The sequence below is a fragment of the Neopsephotus bourkii genome, unplaced genomic scaffold (assembly GCF_033783945.1).
Source record: "Neopsephotus bourkii isolate Nb327-2 ecotype Australia unplaced genomic scaffold, CSIRO-AGI_Nbou_v1 NB_1574, whole genome shotgun sequence".
NCBI lineage: Eukaryota > Metazoa > Chordata > Aves > Psittaciformes > Psittacidae > Neopsephotus > Neopsephotus bourkii.
In genome coordinates, this window is record NW_026902050.1 from 6,086,827 (window position 1) to 6,105,900 (window position 19,074).

The 19,074-nt window shown below is 39.2% G+C and overlaps 2 long non-coding RNA genes across 3 annotated transcripts in view; one reads left to right on the top strand and one right to left on the bottom strand.

The window, feature by feature from the left end:
* Nucleotides 1-19,074, bottom strand: part of LOC133222189 (uncharacterized) — a 626,079-nt gene that overhangs the window by 490,346 nt on the left and 116,659 nt on the right. The window lies entirely within an intron of this gene.
* The window catches only part of LOC133222069 (uncharacterized), a 90,915-nt gene that overhangs the window by 5,446 nt on the left and 66,395 nt on the right, over nucleotides 1-19,074 (top strand). The window contains exon 1 of one of the 2 annotated variants that reach the window (XR_009728180.1): nucleotides 874-1,068. The exons of the other annotated variant lie outside the window; for it this stretch is intronic. This is a non-coding gene — a long non-coding RNA (uncharacterized LOC133222069). Of the gene's footprint in view, nucleotides 1-873; nucleotides 1,069-19,074 lie in introns of those variants that run through there. 2 annotated transcript variants of the gene reach the window in all.

Here is a 19,074-nt window from a genome sequence, read left to right on the forward strand (position 1 = left end):
CATAGAATAATGACAGTTTAATTAAACGTCTTTTATATTCCATGCCTTTCTACAGAAGGTGTGCATTCTGAAAGAAAAGGAGCCTCTCTATGCATCTATCATGACAAAGTCCATACCTTGGATTTCCATCTGTGAAATTTCTTAATATATATATATATATATATGATATTCTTTCATATGTATCTGTTCTAGACTGTGGTGAAATGTGTGGAAAAAGCAATGCATGTTGATTTTGGCAAGGAACTGGATACTTTATTCTAACTGTAAGAGTACAACTTAATGTGTAGTGCAATACCTATCTGCATAACTATACAACAGTAATGAAGTTTTAATGGGACTAGATTCTGTACAGAGCAGTTCTGGTGCAAAAAATCTGGGAGATAGTAATTTTCAGGTACTAGACCATAAGCATGCATATTATGAGGTCAGGAAGCTCATCCCTTGAGCACTTATCATAGATTGTCATTAGAGCCTGAATAGTTATCCATATAAAGTAAGATCACATTTCAGTAATTTATACCAAGTTTTGGTATAAATAAGTCTAAATGGGATGTAAGGTAGTAGACTGGGCAGTGGTTTTGCTTTAGGTCTGTAATACAGACAAACATTTTTTGTGCAAATGATGTATATATTAAAAAGGAAGAGTAAAGGGAAAAATAGGTGGCTATTTTAAGTTGAGGAGTAATGGAGAGGAAAACCAGCACAAAGATTTCATGTTTGTATGAAACTCAGAAATTACCTGAGCAGATGTGTTGCCCAGGTTGTTTGAAATATGAAGCTAAACAGCATGGGTGGTGATGGCATTGATATTTACAACAATCCTGTCTGCAGAAGAAATGAGTTAATACTGTGTACTCGTCACTTTCTAGCCTAAGGGCAGGCCTTCATCCAACAGCTGTTGAAGTAAATGGCCTGGTATAGGAGGTGAGTAGGGAAGGAGGCAGCAACGAGGTAGTTTTTACTGGAATGAGCCACGGGGTCTGGGCTTGGAAAAGTAGTTTGAAGCTGAGTCTCATACCTCTATCTGATTTGAATATCCATCTGCTGAAAAATGAAGTCATCTGCAAGGTACGTAATAAAAGAATGCAGTTGAAAGAGCCCTGCTGGAAGAGGTAGGAAGTCTCCGTAGTCCTAACAAAACCTGTTGCTGTGTGTGTATCTTCCAAAATTTTATTCTACCATCTCCTCAATAGCCTTTTTAGTAGGAACAATAAGTTCTTGCAGTAATGCAATGCTGGACCTGTGTGCAACAACGGGATGTAGTATATTTATACCAAGGTAGTTTATAGTGAAGTTTGTTTGAGTGAGTATGCTATAGATTGCAATTAATGACATTATTTCTCAACAACAAAACACTATACTATTCATTGCTCTAAACTTAAACATTCACCAAAGAATCAAATGAGGTGATGCAGTGTAATTTCTCTTTATTTGAAGCTGAATCATCTGTTATGTAATTCCTATGAGCAGCTCTTTTATTGAGAAGTATTGCTGTGATCAATGCCACTTTTATATTAGAATCTTTTAGACAAGCATACAGTGCAAAGCTGGAAAGAAAGATGTATTATTTCTTTCAGTCACTCATCCCTGTAAACCCTAATGACAAACAGCTGAAATACCTGAGGGTGAGGCAGAAGGGTTTATTACTCCAAATTCTGGTGCATAAAGCCTAGGAGATCAGACTGGTTTCTGAATGCTGAAAACAAACTGACATACTTTAGGAAAAAGGAGAAGGGTGGAATTTAACTTGAGAGTTTTCACAGTGGAAAAACAGGGTAAAAAACATCTTACAGAAATAGAGATGAGATTTATCAGGGATTACTTCATTTAAAAGCCTAGATAAATTGAAACCTTCCTGAAGAAATATGCTAGGCCCTGTTAAGTTTTATTTAGTAACTTGCTGTAACCCAGCTCTGAAACAGCAGCTGATACATAGGGACCTCAAGGCAATGATATTTTTTACCCCTGTTTTATAGATGAGGGAATTAAGGTAAGAAAAGAAGATAAGAGGCAGTGTCAGAAATGGAGCCATGTGGGGGCTTGGGGGTAGGTTTCCCAGTCTTATATAATTAGGATAAGTCACTAAATCTTGTTACTGATAATATGGTTCATCCTGGAATAATTGTTTTCAGTGTAGAAGTACAGAGAGGTGGTTGCTATTACATAGACAACTTCCCAGTCCCTAACCACGTGCGCTGGCTTGTGGGGAGAACAAGTGGTTTGGCAGCTCAGGCAAGTTGAGGTTCAGCCTTCTGCTGTTTCATCACCAGGGCTTTAGAATGAATCCCAAACATTCATTCCTTGGGATGAGGCTGAAGCATATGCTGGTGGAAGCTTTGAATAGCATGTTCACAGGGCATGTGAGACTGTTTAAGCAGTCCTGTGCTTACAGCCTGTCTGAATAACAAATCCTTACATTTAAAACTACACAATTTTACAGTTCGATTGGATAATTTTGGATACCAGTGCTTATTTTCACTGCATGCAATCCAAATGCGTTCGTGTATGTACTGAGACAACAGTACATAACCCAAGGCAGATGCTACAGTGAAAAGCATCATATCTGTACCTGGTAATTCCTTAATCCAATTCCAGTACTGATTAAAGCAAAACATGCTGGGATTGTGGCCCATTAGGAGTCTGTGCTGACCTTCATTAGTGGTGGCCCGAATATATGTGCTGTTTAGAGTCAGGAAGGGGACATTCTCTCTAATGATACCTACCAGTGGGTGGGTTTGGTGTTTTTTTTTTTTTTTTTTTAGTCTCAGACATTAGATTCTCTCTCATGCACATATCTGTTTCCTCTGGATGTCAAAATCCTACAGGACTTTACAGATACTTCAGGTTCTTACTTTCTTCAACAAATATTGGCCCTTGAATGGCATAAGGTAGCCATGCCCAGCAGACTGCTGTGGGTTGCTGCCATGTTGGAAACAAGTGTCCTAGGAGATGTGTATCTCTTGATAGGGATGTGTATCTCTTGAGCTACAGGTTGACCCATCCCTACTTTCAGCTATATGGCTGAAAGATCAGGTTTTACTATTGTGGTCAAGCATGATTATTTGGGTTGAGTATAAATGGGATATTTTTACATGGGACAAATGTTCATCTTAGTTGTGAAACAGTTAGAAAATACCTGCTTCAGCCTAAACAGTCTAACAGCCAGAAAATTCTCTAAGAAATTGCATTTGTGAGTGTATTTGTTGAAAGGATCGGCAAACTGTGAAGAGACACTTAACAGAATAACTGTCTCCACAGCTATCATAATTCAAGTGAAAACATGGGCCGCTTTTTATGACAAGACTGACTATTCATATTTCTTGGGATAGTTGATCACTGCAGGGAATTTAACAAATTAACCCAAATTAATCTTTGAGAGATGCACATACACCTCCAGAAAAGTGGAAGCAAACAGATCCTTATCAGATGGGTTTGGGCCAGGCTTTTCTTACACAGTTTCACTTGTTGAGCTGGCATGGTCCTTCCTGACTTTTCTCCCCCACTAGCCTGATTCCTCACACAGTGCATCTGTATTGAGGTCTTTTGTGTTTGGGTTAACTGTGGTTGGATTAATTGTGAGATGGGTTAATCTTCCTCTTGGAGTTAATTGTGAAATCTCACAGTTAAGTATTTTTAAAGCCGTTTTAATTTTACCAAGACGCAGGTGTTGTACTTGGGGGAGGAATTTTAGAAACTGCCTTTGTTTTGTAATGCAGGTTGTGAATTAAATACTTTGGCCTTCCTGCACCAGTGGGCCTTCCTCTGATATGGTTAAAAACCTGAGAGATAAGCCTTGGGGCTTTCCTCGCTCTGGGGTATAAAATGTGGATAATTTTGTAAGCTAAAAAAGCCCCTACCTTTGAAATATGCTGTGTGAGGAAAAATGTACAAGGTTACTGCAGCCCTAGGGTGATAATAATGTATGCTCTACAAGCTACACAAGTTTGACATTGTGGAGTTTTTTATAAAAAAAGCTGCTGCAAAAACAGCACTGTACAGAGCTTATCAGTGGACTCTTCTTACCAAGATCTCTGCGATACTGTGAACTTCATGAATTAATGCATCAAAATTAATACATCATTAAAGAGTCTGAAGTGTTGTAGTTTTCAGTGGAGAACTTTATTTTCATCTGAGAAGGGACTGGAAGAACATTTTGAAGTGATGGGGTTTGCTCCTTCTGTTCAGATGTACCCGCAGTGACCCTGAAGGTGCAGTATTCTTTTGGTGGCTGGAGGGACCCCTACCTCTGCAGGGAGCGTTTGTTATGTGGGATGGGAAAACTATTCCATTCCAAGACGTTTTCCCCTGCTAGGAGGAAATGATGACAAGTAAACCAATTTCTTTATTCTGGAATGTCTGCCTGGTTTAGTGAAAACAAGTGAAGACTTGTAAAATAATTTTTGTTCTTCCATGAAAGCCACATTGTTCAGTCTAGTTCTTGGGCCTTGTATATATCTGCTGACCACTTCCAGGGGAAAAGAGATCTGTACATCCTTTTTTTTTATATTATTATATGAAATAAAAAGGGTAAGCTTTAGGTGCTTCCCTTATTCTCTTTTACCTTGCTGTTTCCTGCCTTGCAAGATTCTTCCTGCACAGTGGAACAAGGCTGTGTGAAAGAAGGATATGTTGCTGTGATCAACAGTAATCTTTAGTGTCACTCTACCATAATCCATCCTGCTATACAGTCCTTGAAAGAATGACTTTTCACATCTTTGGGGATACCTGGACTTTATTAGTGGAAAATGGCTTTCTCTGGAACTGCAGCTTAGTTACAAATTGACCTTCCCTGAACTGTAGTTTCTGACTGCTTGGTGTTATTTTTCTGACATTGATTGGATTAGTGATAAAACCTGAAAAAATATTAATGTATAGGGGAACTCTCTGTATTGCTAATAATTTTCTAGCCTTACTCTTAAACTTTGAGCTTCTGCATGTCCTAGTGTTAGAAGGTGTGTCCTCAAGACTGACTACTAAGCTTAGTCAATGTACTGTACTGACTTGAAGAAAGTAAGTTTGTGTCCTTGATCTGTATCAGTGGTGCCTGTGCCCTTTTCATATCCCAGGACAATACTGAAGTATGGTACAAGCTGTCTGATCCTGCCTTCCTTCCCCCTGCTTTCCAATGTGTTCAGCCTTTTGAGCCTTTGATAGCTGTGGTTGTGACGCAAATTCCTTCTTTGAGGTCTCTGGACAAATCAGTACCTTGCCAACAAGGACTATGGTACTATAAATACACACAAGTATCTACACTTTATATCCTTAGGACCCTGGGCTGGCTGGGATCACAAATAAGCCTTTAGAGAATAAACCTGTACATGCAGGTAGTTGTGGAGCCAGTTGGGGTTGACAAATTAAGTGCCAAATCTTTAATCATAATCTTTAATCACATGTCCAAATTCAGTTTAATTATTCATAGCTGCTGGGAACAATCCTGAAATTATGTATAATTGCAAGAAAACACTTAACTGCAGTCCATGGCTATACATTTGTGCTTAAATAACTTATTAAGTGCTTGTTCCTCAGAAATGTTCCATGTGCTTGGGGTCATGTGCATAATCAAATAGAGAGGCTGTTAGGAGAGAAACAAGAGAAAAACGTAAGGCATTGCTAAAGAGAGGGAGTCTCTTTTCCTAGTTCAGTGGTAGTTGGACTAAACTGAACTTGGCCAAAATCTTCAAAGAAAGATGTTAAATTCAGTTATTCTAGGTATTGAAAGCAGTCTTTGATGGGGCTAGCTGGTTTAGTTTTTGGGACTGTTAGTTTATATGTGTGGGGTGGTAATGTTTCTCTTGGTGGTGGTTTGGGGTCTTGTTTTATTGGGTATTTTTTGTATATTTGAATAAATGGTGTTTTGTTTGTAATGAACTCGTTTTGAGTAATTTGAAGCAGTCAGCTGCCATTCCTTGGAGCATTTCATACACAGACAATGGTAGATGGAAACTGCAGTCCAGAAATGTGATTTAAAGCTTGCAACACTGAGTCATTTCCCCCCAAGAATAACTAAAATGTATACAACTAAGCCCCCATTCTAGATGAATGATGAAGCAGTTGAAACATACCTCCCATAATCATGAAAACCAAAAATGTTGTTCTGTGCTGGAAAATAAGTGCAATAGGTCTGATTTTTAAATGGTGTGTACATGGGTGTTTGTGGTTGTGTTGCATTTTGGTTTAACCCTATATATGGCTAGAGTACTGTACATCTTGCTCTTTCCAAAAAGACTCTGTGTGTAGTACCACACACTTTTACAAAACAGCAACAGCAGGGAAATTAAGTCTCTTCTAATTCTCTAATAGAGCTATGATTTTTTTTTATATTGGAATTTGATAATTTTTCTATAGTTCTTTTATCCTCTTATTTGGTGTTATCTTTGTGGAAAAATCCTAAGGGAGTTTATTAAATTGAGTTTAGACAGGAGTTTCATCTCTTCCAAAATGTGTTTTGTTGTTTTGTCAGAGAACAGGGTTATTTTGACAATGGAATAATGCAGATAGCTGTGATTTAAAGAATGGAAAGAATTCATGATAGGAGTGGAGATCTGTCCTTGTTGGGAGCCTGCACAGTGTGCTTCATCATGCGTATTGATTCAGCCCATCAAATTGTGTTGTCATAAATGTAATTTATGCTCTGACCTTCAGCCAGTTCTCAACTGGAATAGAAAACCACTGTACAGATACTTACTGATGGGTCTACTTATCAGTTGATCCAAGGAAATGCAGGATAGAATTCAAGCAGCCATGCAGTCTGGAGGCAGGAAGGACTTTGTGGGGGGGGTAGGAATTTTGTTCTGTAGGCATTGCTGCAAATAAAATTCAGCTATAAAACTTATTGAAGAAGAATAATACAACTGTGGGAATACAATTGAGAGAGGTAAGCATCACTGTAAAAGCAAAGAAAGGAATGGGCTGTGACTCTTGGTAAATAAAGGTCTCTTCTTGACTTTTACAGAAAAGTAACCTGTTAGCTAACCTTTTAGCAGGATAACCTAGAGTGGGAGGGTGCGAAAATCTGTGAAGAGTCTTCGCCTTTAATTCAATTACAATTACAGTGTATAAATAAGCCGACTATATGTTACAGTGAATGGTGGTGAGTATGGCTTGTGTGGGTTCTGACAAGATAGAATAGATGTAGTTATGATCATAATTGTATACTGATACATGTAAATTAATGTCTAGTGTCAGTGTATCAGTTTGTTATATGGTACCTTGATATGTTGTACTTGATAAGAATTTAGGATGGCTGTGTGTGTTTGAGGATGGGAAGACTTGTAAATGACTTAGACTGGGCTTTTTTTTTGTATTGGATTAAAACCCCTCTTATTTGCTGACACACTGGCTATGAAAACTTAACAAATCTTTCAGAAGAGGTTGTAGAAATTCCACTTATTGTAAGACTGTGTTTTTACAATTAAGTCAGACTCCCCATATTGTTAATTCAGTTGCAGACTGATGGAACTGTATCTTGTTACCATGGTATTGGGGTGGGGGGGAAATAATGCAGTGGTAAGAAATGCTAGGCTTCCTTGTGGCAGTACATTCTGTATGTTTGTGGGCCTTCAGTGTCATGGTGCAAGGCTGACGTACAAAATCTCATGTTTTGAGGTGAAAAAAGACATGGACATCTATCAGATTGAGTTATTGCCTTTAATGGCTGGGAGGTTCTGTTTCTTAAATTGCAGTGACCTCAGGGCATGAATTCATTTACATATGGACCTTTAAGTGGTGTAAAGAGCACAGGAAGTGCCACTAAAAGACCCCCAAACCAAGTAACAAAAAATAAAAAAAAATAAAAAAAAATTCACCAAAACCACAAATCCCACATCACCAAAATACCCGCTGCTTTGGAAACAAAAATGTAAATCCAGTCTCTCAGTGAGAACAGAAAATGTCACATCAATTATTTGCCCTGAGAAACTAATGAGAATAGGGGAAAGTATAATCTCATTACCAGTTTCATCTTCTGGTATTCCTTGGAGGCAGCACAAGTGATTGTATCAGTCTAGAGACAAAAGGATTATTGTGCAGAAACCAGCAGAACTTTAGATGACCGTTCCTATGAATTTATTTTCATAATTAGGCTCTCCTGGTGCTCCAGGTGATGTGGAAATGAGGATTCAGTGGAGTCCTCCAGAGCCCAGCTGCTGTATTCTCTACCAATCTTGAAAAGTACTGCCTGGTGCTATTTCCCAAACTTATTCTTGCTCAGGTTGTAATTCCTGATGCAGTGTAACTATGATTGATGAGTGGAGGTAATGGGCATTTAAAGAAGTGGTGTTGTTTCTTTCTTTGTGAGGAAAACTTAACAGGGTCTTAAAACCCAGCAAAGGCTCATAGGAAGCCTATAAATAAGTATAGTCTCATTTATCCTGACATGGGTATGATGCAAACTGTGGTGAATTTATGCGTAAATTTCAGGCATTTATCTTTTTTTTGGTGTGGTGTTTTTTTTTTTTTTTTTTTTTTTTTTTTTTTTGCTTGGTTGGTTTTATTGAGGGGGTTGTTATTTGTGGGGAGAGGTTTTTTGGGGCTGGATTGTTTTGTTTGTTTTGTTTGTTTGTGTTTTTTCACGCTAGACAGAATATCCTGAGTTTTGAGCTCATCTGTCTCTTAACCTGTACAACCAGAGAGCAGCTCAAATAAAAGCAGTGCTTTGCTGGCAGACAGCTTGGGTGCTGTGGATCCAGGAAGACACTGTACTGACTAACTTGGATGACTGGGCATCTTCAGTCCCCATCTCCTGCTGCATGACTGTCACCTCCTTTTGGGACAGTGTCTTCTGGCCTCTCTGCCTGCAACTTTGCCCTTGCTGATGAATGGGAGATGCTGGTGGCACAGGTGGCTGTTTCTTTTCTTTCAGCACCAATTTATCCCAGATGAGCAGTGTGAAAGTCTAGCCTGTTAAAAAGCTGGTGTATCTACAGACCATGCAGACAGGGTCCTCCTTGGCCAGCAAAAATAATAATTTCTATTGGTTCCAGGCAGAAATATTTTGGGTTTTTTGCTTTCTTCTCTTTTGCCCAAACATTTCTCAAAACCATCAAGAAGATCTATGCTGGGAATACAAAGTTGTGACAGTCTAAGCTGGTCTGGGTGACAGTACAAACATATTAGCATAAAATTTAGTTTGGGCTAAAATTAGCTCTAATGTGGAGGAGGATTTGTTGAATTACCATAGGGGTTTGCATATGTGGTGAGTCTGGTACCCCAGTTACCTCCTTCAGAGTTCCTTAAATAACAGAGACCATAACTCAGCATCTGAGCCTCCCCAAACTCCTATTTCTACATATATATATATATCTATATATACACACACACACGTGTGTGTGTGTGTGTGTAATGTATATATAAGAAATACACTACACAAGAAATTTATAAGTTCATGTCGTGGTTTAAGCCCAGTCAGCCAAGCAGTCACCCGCTCACTCATCCCCGGCTCCTAGAGGGACGGGGAGGAGAATTGAAAGAATGTAACTCCCACGGGTTGAGATAAGAACAGTCCAGTAACTAAGGTATAACACAAATCACTGCTGCTACCACCAATAACAATAATGATAAGTGAAATAACAAGGGAAGAGGATACAACCCCTCACCACGCACCGATTGATACCCAGCCCGACCTGAGCAGTGATCTAACCCTTCTGGGTAACTGCCCCCAGTTCTACAATCTGGGCATGGTGTGCAATGGTATGGAATACTTCTTTGGTTAGTTTGGTTCAGGTGTCCTGTCTCTGCTTCCTCCCAGCTTCCCCTCCTCCTTGGCAGAGAATGAGACTCAGAAAGTCCCTGATCAGAGTAAACATTACTGAGCAGTAACTGAAAACATCGGTGTTACAAATGTTGTTCACTGGCTGAAAGTAAAAAACAGAGCACTGCACCAGCTACTAAGAAGGAGAAAAATGACTGACTGCTACTGCTGAACCCAGGACAGTGTATAACCCACAAAAAGAGATTTAGACTTTTTGGAAAACCTTCAACTCTTAACCAGCTCCTAATCCAGTGACATTGTTTGTTCCCTTTTGAATAACTTGCTGGGTGATGTGTATTCTGAGGTTATACTCTGGGTCAGCATAATTTGCCTTTTTTCTGTTTTTTTGTTTGTTTTTGTTTGCTTGTTTGTTTGGTTTTTTTGGTTTTGTTTTGTTTTTTGCTAAGAAAGTTGTGGATAGAGGGAAGTGTGCATTGCTTTTAATCTTACACATGCTAATGTGCAGATGTAGGAACAGCCAGCCCAGTTAAGGCTCAGATTTCCCTCACACTGGCACTGAATGAAGGATCCTTAGTGTTTGAATATTTGGTGTATTTCAGCGCCTGCTTAAACACCAGTGTTACTTACGTGCAGGTTTTGTGCTTATGTTAAGTAAGTAATTATTATAGAAGTCCCACTGCATATCCAGTCTGTGCTTCATCTTGACTATCCCATCACTAATCTAAGGGAGAGGGGGAAGATCCTGGGCAAAGGAGAATGTCTCCTGCTGCTATGTCCATAAAAGCATCTACCATGTAACACATTTAGAAATTCTTAACACCTGTCACAAAGCTAAGATTATACATATTTACTGGTGCTGAAACTTGTTGTGAAGGACCACAAGCAGGTCTCCTTGGGACGGAGCCCTGCAACTGTACAGGAAAACTGCAGGTGGATTTTACACAGTAAAAATAGTGACTGCAGAGCCTTAAGCTATATGACTTCAGCTTCATGACATTGTGAACAGCTTTTCTTGAGCTCCCATCAACCTCCCAGTAAGCTCCTGAAACAGTCTTTAACATAGAATCACAGAATAGTTTGGGTTGGAAGGGTCCTTAAAGATCATGAAGTTCCAGCCCCCCTGCCACTGGTAGGGAAACCTTCCACTAGGCCAGGTTGCTCAAAGCCCCATCCAACCTGGCCTTGAATACTGCTAGGGATGGAGCAGCCACAGCTTCTCTGGGCAACCTGTGCCACTGCCTTCCCACCCTTGTAGGGAAGAACTTCTTCCTAATATCTAATCTAAATCTGTCATCATCTTGGGAAACTTTGAATGTAGACCTTGTTGGGATGTGGAATGGGGTCTTGTATTCACTTGAAAGAAACTAAATCAAACCAAATTGATGATTTCTCAACATTGATTGAATAATCATATGTTTAAAATAAAAATATACAGGGTGTAAAAGTTCTGAGAGATGAAATTGCCCAGCTTCTGTTCTCAGAGTGGTACATGATACCAAATGGGTGTGATTTTGAATCTGAAAGGGTAATAGAAACAATCTGTGGTTTAATTATTTATTCAGTTTTAAATGGGATTTAGGCACATGCCTTTGATTTATTTGGGGAAAATATTTAGCTTAAGGTGTTTCATTTTAGTGATTAGTCTATAAGAGCCTTGCCTCCTTGGCCTAGCATTTTTGGTTTTGTTTTGTTATTGTGTGTGTGTTGTTGCATGACTGACTCAAAGTGACCATTTCTGTTTTGGTCAGAGGTTGTTTGGTATCCAGGAATGGAAATTGAATATTTTCCATGCTGCTGACTGGGGAGTGCAGCTGGTCAGTGGGAAAGGTCTTCATATGGAGCAGGAAAGTTGTGTAAGAAAGACCACAATTGAAAAATAGGGAATAATAAGATCAGTATGACTGATTTCCCTGTCACAGTGTTTTTGAGCATCTTAAAAATATCTCCTAATCTGCAGTCTACCCTCCCAATTTAATTGATAAATGGAGTTGTTTGAATTAGTTATAGGAGATTGTTTTGGGAGTGTGGGAGTGCAAAGTTACTGGGGTCATGATGGTGTTTAAATTCTCTTCTTTTTTTTAATGAATAATTGTTCTTATTGAAGAAGGGGTGGCAGCAGGCTTGAAGAACAGCTGAAGCATGTCAGATGTGGTGGTAATGAATCAGGCCACTTGGCTGCTGGGTGGCCCATGTCCACAGGTCACCTTCCACTTGCACCTTCATGCTACTCCACATGGTTTTAGCTGCTGCCAGCTTCTATTTGCTCTCTGCCAAGTTTTCTCTGTGTTGGGTGGAGGTTTATGGTGTGAGCTGAAATAGATGGGAGGGGCTCATGGGACATGACAAAAATTCAGCTGCACATAACAGTCCAAATGCAGTAGAGCAACGAAGCACCATGCAGTGCTCAGTTTTGATGTGCAGATTGCAATAAAACACCCACCTGGCTTGTCTTTGTGTGTGGGAGACACATATCTTATTCCACTACAAAGAAATACCTAATTTTTTTGTTTATTCATTATTGAGAATGTGGCTATGCTTAATATCTGATAAGTTTTTGTTTGTTTGTTTGCTTTTTCCTTGGTTGTTTAAATTGCTTTCAAACTAATTGGATTGGGTGCAAATTAACAGCTGGCTAAAATACAGACAAAGCATTTTATTTCCTGGCAAAGCAAATCTATTGAATAAACATTAATTTTCTACTTGTAAAGCCTTGTCCTGCAGGTTAGGTGGGTTTTTGTGAAGTCCTTAATCACTTCACTGGTACTACCATATTAATCACATAGCATACCCAAACTACAAAATCACTGGCAAGGAAATCCAGTACAAATGTGGAGATTTTATCTATTTGCTAGTGTTTGTATTTTTTTTTTTAACAGTATAAGATGATGATGAGATCCTGTCCATGCTGCTGCCCAAAACATGGACATGTCACAATTGAAAGAGACCTGTACTCAATGGCAGTGAAATCAGACAAATAACAGAAATGTAATTGCTAGGATTGTCTAAAGGGGTAGAAGGTGAAGTACCAAACTATATTTTAACAGATACAGGAGCTTGAATATTATCATTGGGCAAATACTATTTGATGTCATGACAGTAACATCAGTTGGTGCACCTATAAAGCAAAGCTGTGCATGAATTGGTGTAGCGACTTAGGTAACAAATACATTACAACAGTAATTTGTGGGCCTAATGAGGGGCAGAGCTCAGGTTTTCATTAAGAAAACTTGTCTGCTTCAAAAAGGAAAAAGAAGGGGAGTGAGCATGCCATAGAAGTAAAAGAAGATCAAAAAGATTCTCCCTTTCACTCAAGAGACCCTAAATAAGTAAGGGTGCAACCCCCAAAATCCTGGGTCTCTAAAGTCTGTTGTATGAGGCTGAAGAGACTCACGATTCCTCAGGGGAATGCTTACAGTATCCTTCTTAAAGACATTTGACATTGATGCAGCTAAATATCGATGTGTCCCTCTTGCACAGAGGTTGGAATATCAGAGCATCTGGTGCCTCTGTAGTGTGGCCAGGGACACCCTGGAACTGACACAGTATGTGGAGTGTACAAAGGGTGCAACAGCTTATGTTCAAAAAAAGCTCTCTTGGGCTTTGGGCTCACCAGAGCCACCAAAGGTAGTTCAAATAAAAGAAGCAGTATGATTATCACATTCAACTGCAGTTGCTACTCAGACTTTAGACTTCCCTTCAAAGGTTTTTGGTTTTTTACCCTCAGCATTAAAACTGAGGTACATTTGCAAGCTACTGTGAGCAGGGAGAGTGCTAACATTAACTGATGGTATTGATGGCTCTATGATTGTTTTCAAGTATATGCTCTTAAAATCCTGAGCAAAGTAAAGATGCTTGAATAGCTTATTAAAACTTAAGTTTTCACAAACTGTACATAGTCAAGAATAACAGTCCCTTTGCTGATGCAAGTCAGTAATGACCATGGCTAAGACTTGCCTATGGAGACAGGTGAAACAGCTTGAAATATTTGCTATTTTCTGCAGTGGCATTACCAAGCCAGTCCCATCCTTTGGTTCCTCTGTGCTTCTGGAAGTGTCAATGCTGCAGCATCCCAAGGCAACCCATGTGATCATTACTCCTTACTTGGCATGTGATATGCTTTACCTAGAATACTGTGTCTGGATTTGGTCCTTCTCTGTTTAAAAGAGCAGAAAAATTAAAAAAAGTCCCAGTGGAGTGCCACCAAGGTTTAAGGAATTGGGAAATCTAGTCTTCCTGTATCAGAAACATCAGAAAATTTAGGGAAAATGGAGTTTATCCCTTCATAATGATGCAGTGTGGTAGGATCAGAGGCACTCATTTGGTATGAGTAAGGAACAAGGAAAAAAGAAAAAACCCAAACAAAACAAATACCCCCCTCAAAAAATAAAAAGCCCCACACCACACTGCAACCAAAGGAAAAAAACCAAACCAAAACAAAAAACCCCCAAACCAACAATGAAAAATCAAACAAAGCCCCCAAACAACCCCTAAACAAAACCAAAATCAAACCACCAGCCAACCAAAATCCACATTGGAAAAAATGGCCTTGAAGTGGAGGACTGTCCCTTGCTGGAGATGTCCAGCACAGGAGGCTTTTTTTCTTTTTCCCCTTTGTCCTCATCCCTATTCGCAGTCAAATGTTCTTACAAGCTTCAGGTTAAAAGCTGTTCAGAGTGTGGTCTCCTGTTGATTGTGAGGTGGTTTTCTGTGCGTTAATTTAAGCAATTACAGTGCAGAACTTTCCAAAACCAACACCCTTAGGCTTCTGCTTGAGGAGCTTGATACAAGAATTCTATTTCAAATTTGGCTTCATCTGCATTGTAGATGTATCATCAGAAAACAATTCTGCCTATGTATGTATGGCTGGCTGCCTGCAGTGAACAGCAGTCATGTGGACTTGAGCAATTGAGCGCCTCTAGCCTTTGTGTCTGTTAGATTTTAAAATTGAGCAAAGTATTTTTTTTGTTTTTATGTATGAGACTATGTCTGGAAGCACAACAACTGTTACTGAAATATATTCATTGCTTTTAGTAGGAATATAGATGTTGTTTTCTGTTTTTCTGGAATTGAAATCCCTTTGGTTTGGTGCTTTGTTCCCCTTCTCCCCACCCACCCTGTTCCTGTCCTACTGCCTAAATGGCACAGCTAATCAGTGCTCTACATTTGAATTACTCTAGAATGAAGTTTCAAGTGGAACAACATCATAGCTGTTTCATTATATCTGTATTTATTCCAGAATTATGAAACGTTTTCAAATTTCATTTTCTTGTGTGGCTTCTTGAGATAGCAGTTGTATATGATAGGCTGAGATACAATATGAACTGGTTTCATATACTAGTTTGAGGAAGCAGGCATTGAAAGGTTCTGCATTTGGTCATGAATATGTATATATTTGCATACCTTAACTAGAACAAATGGATGTCAGCGCTTAATCTTGGATTTTCAAAGGAGCTCAGGATGTTACTTTTCTCTTTGAACATCCTGAACTCCAGAGGAAGTATCAATTTTTTTGCAGTGACTCAGTAGTTTCATAACCATCAAGAAGAAATACTGATTATGTAGTAACTCAAGTTCAGTGACTGTCCTTTTTCAGCTCATCTCCTTGTAGTTATCTTGAGGACTTTGTTCTCTGCTGTTGTGTTCTCAGTTTGTCAATTCTTAAGTAATATTTCTGAATTTCTGTCCTTTTTAAACAAATGGTCATCATCTTATCTGCTATCTTGACTGCTGTGACTTCATTCATTCTCAATCCTTTATCTCTTAGACTCTCTTCTAGTCCTCTTTGAAGTTGCTAAGGTCATTGCTGTTGTCTCTGGCACTGACAACCCCATCAATTTTGTATCCCTTCACTGGTCCCCTTTTTCCTACCACATAAAGATAAACTTTTATTTTTATTTCTGAAGACTTTTTCACTTGCCTGGTGTCAGCTCTTATCACGTTGCCCTCTTGATATCAGCTCCAAGTGCTTCAGTGATTTTCTAATATGGATTGTTCCAGACCTGTAGTGCAAGCTTGTGTGTCCATCACTCCTTTGTTGGAAGCATAGGGCTTCCCACTGTTAACTCCTCCCTGTTCTGCAGGAGCCATAGCTTGCTTACATAATTAGAAAAAATGTAATAATTAAGATGATTAATCAGATGAAGTGAGCACAGCCAGCTGCCTGCCTTTCCAGCCAGAGAATGTGTGCTGGGGGATTGCAGAGGCACATGATGCCTCTTCTCTGACCTGTTCAGAGAGCATACTATCCTCTGCAACCACATGGAAGATACCAAGGAAAACTTGATGATGGTGCAGGTAGTCCTGCCTTTCCGAGTGAGGTGCCTGTACCCTCCCTGCAGGGAGTATGGTGCTTCCTATTCCACTGTGGAAAGATGGACAGTTAAGCCAATCTATTCAGTGAACCTTTGTTATGTGAGGTTCAGTTTGATCTTCACATCAATAACTTTGTGCTATTTTTGTTGAGTCACTTTTGCTTTATTACTGATGAGTTTGCTCTTGTGATCACACACCTCTAAGGGGTTTCTTCAGCTTCTTGTAAAAAAAAGCAACTTATTCTAATAAAGCCATTAGTTTCATCCCTGCTACTTGAGAATTATCCCAGGTCTTGTGACTGGTGTGGAGTTTGAAAAACTTAGGACCTGCAAAATGCTGAACCTTTTCAGAGGCAAGCGCTGCCATCTTTGTGACTCACTCCCTCTAGGCAGAGCATAAAGCTTCTCCATGTGAAAGAATCCACCTCTCAGTTTTACGGCTTGCACTAAAGTTCACCTCTTGCTCTCTCCAGCACAGCATACAGTCTTCTCAGAGCCTAGGGGACATGTTCAGTCAACATGCACTTGATTTGAACAGCATCCTGATTTCTTAAACTATTTCCAAGAACAAACAGCTGCTTGCAGTATCTGAGTAACACTTAAGTGACCAATCTGGTTTGTTCAAATAATCACAGAGTATAAATAACTTTTAAAATATTGCATGGCAAAAAAAATATAGTCATTGCAAGATAATTAACATCACTTGAATATTATAATGTGCAAAGGTGCATTTGATCCCATTCTTAGAAAAACCTGATTATATTATGGTAATGAGAGTCTTCTGAGATGCATTGTTGTTAGAATAAAACTTCTTTTGAATTCAGAAGAGAAATAATTCGCTTCCTTTGATCAGAAGAAATGTCAATTACTTTCATGTTTGAGCACTGAGATCATATAAACAAGTCTAGTCCTTTCAATACTGAGTGGTTAACACAAAGAAGTAATTAACGTCCTTCAATAACATTTATCATAAAGCATATGTGGATACTAATGGCAAAGTACAGAATCTTAACTAACTTCTCACTGTTCTCTAAGTTAATAAAAGATTTTTACATCAGCTCGATAGTAGTATGCATGCTGAAAACACTTTCCTCCTCAGCCGTGTTAGATAATCTTTGTTTTCCAAGTTTTCTAAAAGGAGAAAGGCATCTCTCTGAAGTTTAACTAGTGGGAAATGTACAAAACTGGTTCTTGAGGGGGGCTTCATGTGAAGACGTCTCCAGCAAGCTGTCTTCCTGTTGAATAAGGAAACTGGTGGAAAAGGTTGACTGGACTGTTCTAAAACTGAATGCAAATTAGCAAGAGTGTGTCATCAGTTATATCATGGAACTTCTTAAAGGATGAGCCTGGTAGGAGGACCTCATAATGTTATTAGCCTCTGTGCAGAAAGTGGGAAACTTCTTGTAATGCTCTTCTAGGGGAACTGAGGTGCACATGTTTTTAAAGTTTGCTCTTTTATCAGCTAACAGTAAATGGGCTAATTTAGGGTAAATGGCTTATGTGTGTCCAGACTAGCATGAAACAGGTTATCAAGAGCTCACTGGAAGGATCTGCTTAAGAATGGAAAGCTTTTACAGCTTCTTTGCTGGCCTATAACAATGTTCATGTGCAGCTTAAGAACTACTGGTATTGTGTGTGAGGAGGAATGGCTTAATTAGGAAAGACAGGACCCACTTGCTTCTCTTCCACAGTCCTACCATATGAGATGGGGTGCAGGAAAGATGGGCTTGGGTTTTCTTAGCTTTAATCCTGGTGAGTAAATGTCCCTAGCTCTGTTAGCTAAACTAGTATTAGTGTTGTAGCAGTGAAAGTAGCTGAAATGGGCACCTCATCCAGAGAAGCTACTGCAGACACAAGAAGAGCGAAGTTACACTGCAGTTGACAGCAAGTACCTGTAAGTTGATCTGTAATGTAGTAACTTCACTGTGTAAATTACTAGGGAAGGTTCTTCCTAAAAAGTAATTCAAGTGCTAATAACTAACTGCTTTTGGGACAAGTTTGTAGTTCGTAAGATATGTATATATACTGACTAAAATTTTGTCTCTGACCAAAGCTGAATGTTAATGGAAAAATATTCACTCTCCTCCCTTGCAAAGTACTAAGCATGTGGGTTTAGTGCCAGTGATGTGCTTTGCTGTGCAACTTTTCATCCAAAATGCTTCAGTATGTAGGAATTTTTTAAATTTTTTTTATTTTTTTTTATTCTTAGTATGCAAGTACATGGACAGAACTAGCTAACTGGTGGGCTCTAGTGGTAAGGATATTGGTGTGAGGTAATAATGATGCCATGAGTAAAAAACAGGAGTCTCATTATTCAAATGCTCTTTTCATGCTGTGCAACACAGGGTTTGCACAGTGAATCTATCTCAGCAAGCGGACATTGCTTTGTGTCACTGGCCAAAATTTACATGGTCTGCTTCAACAGACATACTACAGAATAATAAACAAGGTTTTTGTATGTGTGACTGCAGCAAATACTTGTTAAAGGTAGCTGCCGTATTTCTTTTGGAAGTCCTGCCAACTTCAATTAACAAAGGTTTATTCTGAGTTGCAGTAAGATTAGGAACTTGTTTGCAATCTATTTGTCTTGTAATATACAAATCAGAACATAGTTCTCCTTATGTCTTACTGACTGCAAAACCTGTCATCTGGCTTTCCACAAGTGAATTTGAACTCTGGCCATATTCTCTGCTCCATTTAGCTTCTGCTTTTTTATCACAGGTTTGGGGACACTCACCATTTTTGAACAGTTGGAGAGACAACAATTGCTTCCTGGGCTGCATGCCCTTGTCAGACCTAACAGACATCAAGTTCCCAATATTTATTTTCAGATATGCTTGTGTCATATTCTACAGTTGTTTGTTGTTTTGGTTTTGTTTTTTTTTTTATGTCACCTTCTTCTCATGCCTTCTGTCTGTGAGTACCTGGCATTTCTGATTCAAGGGCTAGGTTGCAATCTCCTTGAGGAAGTTGCCTCTGACCATTCATGTGCAGTGCTTAGAACAGAGGGATCGCTCCTGGGGTATGCATGTGTGTGCACACTGGGTGTGAGGG